Genomic DNA, 9,193 nt, shown 5'->3' on the forward strand with positions numbered 1-9,193 from the left:
TAACTGAGTTTTTGATACCACTGACTGATAATAGCTCAAGTCATAACTGGCTCGTGGATACGTTCTTTTACTTTACACTTGTATTTATTCTTTGAGAATATGATACAATATATCTTGTCATATTATTTCCTCTTCCATAACTCCTCCCAGATCCTCCCCCAATTCCCTACCTACTCGATGTCAAGTTCTTTCTCTCACTCTCTCTTTAAAAAGGCAAACAACACAAAACAAAAACATGGAGTCCGTTTTTTATTGGGCAACTACTCCTGTGCATGAGTTCTGCCCTGTAGTGTAATTGACATACCTAGTGTCACTCCCTTGAAGAAAACTGATTCTCTTTATCCCATCGGCTATCGACTGCAGATAGCTTCTTGGCTAGGGCATGGGACTTTAGCCCCCTTCCCTCCTCTGTGCTGGGATTTTGTTTGGCTTCAGCTTGTGAAGACTTGTGCGTGTGACCACCATCCCTGTGTGTGCATGCGACCACCATCCCTGTGTGTGCGTGTGACCACCATCCCTGTGTGTGCATGTGACCACCATCCCTGTGTGTGCATGCGACCACCATCCCTGTGAGTTCGTATGTGCACCTGACCTATCATCTCTGGACAGTGCTGTTTCCTTGAAGTCACTCATCATCTCTGGTCTCAAAACCTTGCTGCCCTGTCTTCCACATAGAGTCCCTAAGCCTTGGGGGTAGGGGTGTAATAAATATACCACTAGGAAATTCTTTCAGTCGGAGGTTCTATATGCATGCAGCAGAAATGGACCTGGTGAAGTTATCCAGAAAGATAATTTTTCCAAAGGACTTGGAAATCTTTCAGAATTGACAGGAAAATAAAAGAGAAATAGGTAAAAACAGGAACAAGCGAGGAGAAGTCATTCAGAGTGACAGACTAGCCACCTGCTTCCCTGTCTGGCCTTTCCCTGAACTCTGTGTGTGGCCATCGTTGGAATATGTGCATTATACACAGATAACTCTCCACTGTCTTTGCTTGCCATGTCTCAGACCTTGGACCACTGCACCTCTGACTACCTTCAGACATGTGTCTAAACTCTAGCCACCAGTATCGTCTCCAACTATTATCCCCTAATCAAGAACTCATTAGGAATGAAAATTAGCAAATTCTGGAAATGAGACCCAGAAGTTGAATTTTTAAAAACATCCTGTGTGACTGACTCTGGAGCTTGCTATGGTTTTGGTAAGCGTTGTTCTAGCTGCAGTGAGACAGGAAGAATTTGGCTCCTTTAGCTCCATGATGGGAGCAATGCCCAGTTGCTAGGGGATAACCAGAAGAGAGGAAGGATGCTTGAATGTTGAATAGCAAAGAAACAAAGGAAAGGAAGGATGATCAAATGCTGAAGAGCAAGTCAACAAAGATGCAAAGCAGCATATATACTCACTAGGTGAGCTTTGTAATCCTTACTGTAAGGACAGTGGTAACATGTAATATCATAAAGATTATGCAAAATAATAGAAAATAACATTTACGAAATGATAACTATAAGGAGAATTCAAATTCTTTCCTTTCTCACCTGAAATAGTAACTACTTGATATCCATTACAGTTCCAGTAACAGGACCATGAGTTTGCACTGTAAAGTCACTCATTTAAGGCACTTTGTTGCTGGGCCGTTTTAGCAAAGCATTGTCTGTGTCACAGATGAGTGTGGGTGTAGCTTCTCCTGACAGCTGATGTGCACACTTCTAGGATTACCACAGAGACGCTTGGGAGTATATTTTTCTGTGTTTTGAAACAGCATTCATGTAGCACAGGCTGACATGAATTGACTTTGTGGCAGCAGAGAGAGACCTTGAATTCCTGTTCCTTCTCCCTTTGTCCCCCAAGTGCTAGGATTACGGAAATGTACCAGTACCTCCCACTAAAACATTTGATTAAGCTGCCTTCTCAAAATGGCCAGAAGCCCCATGGGACTGTGTCAGTCTCTGAGTAAATGAGATTATCTCCATGGTTCTTTATCTTAATGTACAATAAGTCACCTTCCTATCTCAAAACTGTAACATTGTTATTTGGGTAATATTCATAACGTTTTTGTGTCAAGCATTACCTTTCATTCATCTATATCAATGCTCTTAAAGCTTTTTTCAGGTTTTTTTTTTTAAATTTAAATTATTTTATTTAGTTACACTCCAGTAGTTGCTCCCTTTAGTCCCCTTCCACAGTCCCTCATCCCATCCCTCCTCCTTCACCCTTTTCCCTGGGGCCTTAAGTCTCTTGAGAATTAGGTACATCTTCTCCCACCGAGGCCAGACCAGGCAGACTTTGCTGTCTATGACTCTCTGTGTCAGAGGCCTCAGAGCAGCCCATGTATGCTCCTGATTGGTGTCTCAGTCTCTGGGAGCTCCTTGGAGTCTGGGTTAGTTGAGATTGCTAGTCTTCCTATGGGGTCGCCCTCCCTTTCAGCTTCTTCAATCCTTCCCCTAATTCAACCATAGGGCTCCGCAACTTCAGTCTAATGGTTGGGTGTAAATATCTGCTTCTGTATCAGTCAGCTTCTGGCCTCTTTACCATGGACAACCATGCCAGGCTCCCATCTGTAAGCACACCACACAATCCGTAATAGTGTCGGGCCTTGGTGCCCCACCATGAGATGGATCCCAAGTTGGGTAGGTCATTGGACCTCCTTTTCTTCAATCTTTTCTCCATTTTTGTCCCTGCAGTTATTTTAGACAGGAACAATTCTGGGTTAGAAATTTTGACTGTGGGTTAGTGACCCTGTCCCTCTACCTGAGGCCCTGCCCATCTACTGGAGGAGGACTCTTTGGGTTCCCTCTTCCCAATGTTGGGCATTTTGTCTAAAGTCAACCACAATGAATCCTGAGAGGCTCTCACATCCCGGGTCTCTGATACTTTCTAGAGGTTCCCCCAACTTCCCACCCCCCAAGGCTGCTTATTTCCCTCTGGGCCTCTCTCCTGAGCCGCCCATATCTGATCCTGTTCCCTTTTCTCCTCCCCTTCCTCTCTTCCACCCAAGTCCCTCCCTTCCTCTCCCTCCCATAACTACTTTCTTTCTCCTTCCAAGTGGGATTGAAGCATCCTCACTTGGTCCTTTCTGCTTCTTACGCTTCTTACAGTTTGTAGGTTATATCTCAGGTATTCTATACTCTTTGGCTAATATCCACTTATCAGTGAGTACTTACCAGGTATGTCCTTTTGGGACTGAGTTACCTCACTCAGGATATTTTCTACTTCCATCCATTTGCCTGCAAAATTCATGATGTCCTCGTTTTTAATAGCTGACTAGCATTCCTTTGTGCAAATGAACCACATTTTCTGTATTCATTCTTCAGTTGAGGGACAACTGAGTTGTTTCCAGCTTCTGGCTATTAAAAATAAGACTGCTGTGAACATGCTATGAACCTCTAGTTCATCTATATCAATGCCCCTAAAACTTTTAAAGCATATAAAGAACTCTTAGAACCAAAAGTTTGAAAGCTGCTATTCTAGTGACTTTTTTGGATACTGTTGTCCCACCAAAAAGTGGAGTCACAATGCTGAATAAGTGTTGAGAGGTCTCAAATGTCACCGTTCACTTCATCCTTCCAGAGAGCTCATTAGGTAAGGACAGTTGGGCCTGGCAGGAGAGAATAGTCACTCTAAAAAGCTCTTCTTTCTAGAGATGTTCCTTGATCCCTATACTGGAATTCCCCCACATATTCCACTCCAATGATAATTCTAATGCTTCTCTAGAAAAAAAAATCTAAAATTCTAATAAGAACTGCCAACAAAGCTTTATCATGGTTGATCTTGTTTGCCAACTTGACACACCTGGAAGAGGGCACCTCAGTTAAAGAACTGCTTCCATCATATGCTCTGTGGGCATGTCTGTGGGCCATTGTCTGTCTTGTTAATTGATGTAGGAGAACCATCCCACTGTGGGCACTACCATCCCTAGAAAGGTGGGCTTGGGGTGAATAAGAAAGGTAGATGAATGTAAACCTGGGAACAAGCCAATAAGGAGTGTTCCTTCCTGGTTTCTGCTTCAGACTCCTGCCTAAGTTTCCACCGATGATTTAATATCACAAGTCCTTTCAAAAGACAGTGACAATCTGCAAAACTCTTTGAGCAGTACTTTGAATTCCATCCTTTAAAAGTACACTGGCAAAAAGGCTACCGAACATCCCTGACAGCACAAAGTCTACTTAAACCTTTGATGGGTAGGTGTCCATCAGGGACTTTTAGGGTAGGTGTACATCACTGGCCAGGGCCAGGGCCAGGGTGCTGGGAATGCCTCTTTTGGATAAAGATAAACTCCAGGTGCTGCCAGACATGACCTTGTAAGGGGAGAGCAAGTTTAACTGGACACTGGGGGCTATGTAATCTCCTCTTGATAAAGGTTGGGCACAGGGCTACATGTGCTGAGATGTGCTGGCTCAGGGCAGGCAGGGATCAGTCCTACTCCTGCTGATCTTAGGATGAGATTTCCCAGGTGTGCATACTCCTTAACCCCACCCTTGCTCTGGGCCTGCTTCCCCTAGTCCCACAGCTTCCTGGCCTCACACTCGACCTCTGGATATGGGTATGCCAAGTATATTAGTGTCCCCCCTCATTAAACAAGCTGTCTCACTGAAGTTGTCTCCAGAGAGTCACCCCACCTTGCTTGCCCCTCAGGATTGCCTGGTGTGGTTGGGCAGGCAGGGAGGTGGAGCTTAAATGGAGGTAGACCAGATAGATGCTGTCAGGGATGTTCAGTAGCCTTTTTGCCAGTGTACTTTTAAAGGATGGAATTCAAAGTACTGCTCAAAGAGTTTAAGATGATGTAACCCTTTATTTGTAATGTCAATTACTTTTTTTGCAGATTGTCACTGTCTTTTGAAAGGACTTGTGATATTTTTACCCTAAAGCAGGTTTGTCTTCTTTTATGTAGTGATGTTTTCATTGAAGGTCTGAGTCTGTGATTACAATGGTCTTCCTCCTTTACAAGACTTCATTCATATCTTGATCTGGTTTGCTCCCTTCCTTTTTATATTTAGAACATTGGTTCATTTGGGATAATTTATGCTAACATATATATACATGAGGCACATTTATTTTTTCAAAATAAACTTTAAAAATATCCCCAAAAGACTGTTGCTCTACTAAAACAAGCAGGTAAGCCTGGGGAGATCGCTAAGTTGGTAAAGTGTTGTGAAGTATTGACTTGAGTTCAATCTCCAGCACATATGTGAAAATGTGCATGGTGGCATGCACTTAGGTTTCAAGAATAGAGTCAAATGACAAATTGAACTTTGGTAATGATTTGTTCATTTCACTTTTTGTTACTTTATTTATTTACTGTATGCCTTAGTTAGGGTTTTACTACTGTGAACAGACACCATGACCAAGGCAAGTCAAATAAGGATAACATTTAATTGGGGCTGGCTTACAGGTTCAGAGGTTCAGACCAGGATCATCAAGGTGGGAGCATAGCAGAATCCAGGCAGGAATGGTGCAACAGGAGCTGAGAGTTCTACATCTTCATAGCCGATAGGAGAAGATTGACTTCTATGGAGCTAGGATGGGGGTCTTAAAGACCACACTCACAATGACACACTTCCTTCAACAAAGACTCCAACAAGGCCATACTTCCTAATAGTGCCAATCTCTGGGGCAAGCATATTCAAACTACCACATTCCACTCCCTGGTCCCCACAGGTTTGTTCGAACAGGAGTCTATGAGGCCATACCTAGTCATAACTTAATAAAAAAAAACATTTAGTTCAACTTCCAAAATCCCCATAGTCTATAGCAGTTTCAATAATATTAAAAGTACAAAGTTCAAAGTATCTTCTGAAATTCATCCAATCACTTAACCGTAATCCCCAAAGCAAGACAAGAAATCACCTGGAAAAATTCCAAACTTTGTATCTCCATGTCTGATGTGAAATGTCTCCAACTTATTTTTCATATTCTTGACTGCAACAAAATTCTTTCTCCTGGGCTAGTTCCACTCCCTGTTAGCAGCTTTTCTCAGAAGGTATTCCATGGCTCTGGCATCTTTAAAACATCTTGGGATCTCCAAGGCAACTTCAGTTTCACAGCTTCTTGATCCAATGTCTGGAATCCACATGTGATCTTCTGAGCTCTTGAAAAGGGCTTCACTCATTTCTCCAGTTCTAGAACCTGTAGCACTCTAGGCTCTGTTTGAATCCATTCCACTCCTGCTCCTGATCTTGGTGGTTAGACCATGGTACTGGCATTTCCAATGCACTAGAAGCTTCTGCTGCAACTAGCCTTCACCAATAGCCTCTCAAAGGTGCAATTGAGACTGCACCTTCACCAATGGCCTTCTATGACCTCTCACAGTACAAAGCCTCGGCTGTTCTCCATGACTCCTTTATGTCTTCAAAGCCAGTACCACCTGGTGACTCTTACACATTACCAAGTCCAGCTGCAGCACAAGGTACAACCTGGGCTATCTCTGGAACACAGCTTCTTTGTACTCTCAGAAAACACTTCCTAGAAGACTTCAGCTCAGTGATGCTGGTTTCTTCTAATCATCACTAATTTCTTAGCTCTAGCTAACCAGCATCAATTGTCCCAGTAGTGCCTTCTATTCTCAACTCTAAAGCCAGAGCCACATGGCTAAAGCTGCTGTGTTCTGCTGCTTGCTGGGACTGAAACATGGCCCCATGGTTGGTTTTGTGTGTCAACTTGACACAAGCTGAAGTTCTCACAGAGAAAGGAGCCTCCGTTGAGGAAATGCCTCCATGAGATCCAGCTGTAAGGCACTTTCTCAATTAGTGATCAAGATGGGGAGGGCCCATTGTGGGTGTTGCTATCCCTGGGCTGGTAGTCTTGGGTTCTATAAGAAAGCAAGCTGAGCAAGCCAGGGGAAGCAAGCCAGTAAGTAACATCCCTCCATGGCCTCTGTATCAGCTCCTGCTTCCTGACCTGCTTGAGTTCCAGTCCTGACCTCCTTTGGTGATGAACAGCGAATTGGAAGTGTAAGCTGAATAAATCCTTTCCTCCTCAACTTGCATCTTGGTCATGATGTTTGTGCAGGAACCCTGACTAAGACACCCTTCTTATTCTATTTCCAGCTTTCTGTTTTCTAATTCCCTCACTGCCTAAGCTTGGCTAACATTTTACTTTTGCAGTTTAGTTGATGTCATAGTTCTTTTCCAGATCTACTTTTTGTAGAGCTTTGATATTTATTTTTATATCATTAGATGTGTATTTCTTGGGGTCAGTAACAGCTCTATTCATTTACTTGCATTGTCTGTTTTTATCTACACATGAAGAAGAGAACATACCCCTGCTTTAGCCACATAGAGGAGTATTAAATGTCTTTATCTTAATGACCAGCTTTTTTTTTTTTAAGCTCAAAACTAGAGTATCATATTAAAAACAAAAGTTCAGGGAGGTTTTATGGTTTTCTCTGGGCCGACGCCATTTCTAAAGGCTGTGCTGAGTCTAGATTTAAACTTTTTAGAGACCTTCTTTTCTGGTTTAGTGGTGATGACAAATAAACAAGAAGATATTCAAAGAAACTAGTGACCTAAGCATGATCATGTTCAGATTAGGAAACACTGAAGACTCAGTCAGCAGGATACATGCAAGGCAGGACTTGAAGCCCTGCAGCCTTTGGTTAGATCGTAAAGAGTGACCAGGAGAAAGATGACCAGAGTAAAGGCCCACTGAGGAAACTAAGAGCAAATCCGAAAGTTATGCCCTGAGTAAAGAATGGGCCTGCAGGAGGGGAGTAGAGCCTGGGAAATGATAGAGAAAAGAAAGCTCTGTGGGAAGAGAAATGAAGGGAGAAGTCTCATGAAGAAAGCACTGAGTGGGCTCTGAACTGAAGAAATGGAGTTGATCTGGTAACAGAAAGTTCTGGACACACCCTTGCCAGGAAACAAGCTAAGGAACTGGGCACTAGTGTAGCAAGATGACATTTCATACACTTTGTATTGTTGAAGTATGAAACTTGGGCATTTGTATGTTTCTAAGAAAAAATTACAAGTCATTAAAACCATCTGAATAATGAAAAATGTACTGGAATAGAAGACAACCATGAGGGAAGGCTAGCATTTCATTTGTCAGTGAGGGCAGCCTCAGGGACCATTTAACCCTAAGACACTCTGGGCTGTATACTCACCTTGGGGAAGGTGCAAATAAAAGAGGGAACGACTTAGCTCATGAGAAACTCTGCCCCTAAGACTTGAAGCAATCGTATCATTTGACTGTATCCCATCAGGCAATAATTTAAGCTCCAGGGAAAAATAGACAGTATTTATAGTTTATTTAATATTAATAAGCAGTACAAATTTTAAAAAACAAAACACAGTTATTTAAAAGTAAAGAAATAAGCAACAGTTAAGACTGCTTACTGCTCTTCCAGAGACCCCAAGGTGGGGTAACAACTGCTTGTAACTCCAAAAGATCAAGTACCCTATTGTAGCCTCTGAAGTTCACTGTACATACGTGGTAGATACATAGACACATACACATGAATAAAACCAAAAATAAACCTAAAAAAATAAAAACAAAACAGCAAAACCCCAACAGGCATTAGAATAAGGCCAAAAGGAAAATAAGTTTGGAGAAAGTATTGAATTGTCTCTACCATGCCCCTAAATGTCATATTTCTTAAATTTTTGTTTGTAAAGGTATCAAGTAAGTCAGCCATGTACTGATTACCAGTCAAAATAGTCAAAGCATTGCTAAAGAGCAAACTGACTAGCAAAGATGTCAGAAACTAGGAAGGCTGATAAAAAAAAAAAAAGTTATAGCAGCTGAGAAGGCTTTACTCAACATGGCCAAAGATGCTCTGACAGTATGATGCTTATGAAACACATACACACACACACACACACAAATGCACACACACACACACACAAATGCACACACACACACAAATGCACACACATACACAAATGCACACACACACACCAATGCACACAGACACAAATGCACACACATACACAAATGCACACACACACACAAATGCACACACACACACCAATGCACACAGACACAAATGCATACACACACAAATGCACACACACACAAATGCACACACACATACAAATGCATACACACACAAATACACACACATACACAAATGCACACACAAATGCACACACACACAAATGTACATACACACAAATGCACACACACACACAAATGCACACACACAAATGCACACACATACACACACAAATGCACACACACAAATGCACACACATACACAAA

The sequence above is a fragment of the Grammomys surdaster genome, unplaced genomic scaffold, assembly GCF_004785775.1.
Source record: "Grammomys surdaster isolate TR1022 unplaced genomic scaffold, NIH_TR_1.0 63, whole genome shotgun sequence".
In the NCBI taxonomy this organism is placed as follows: domain Eukaryota; kingdom Metazoa; phylum Chordata; class Mammalia; order Rodentia; family Muridae; genus Grammomys; species Grammomys surdaster.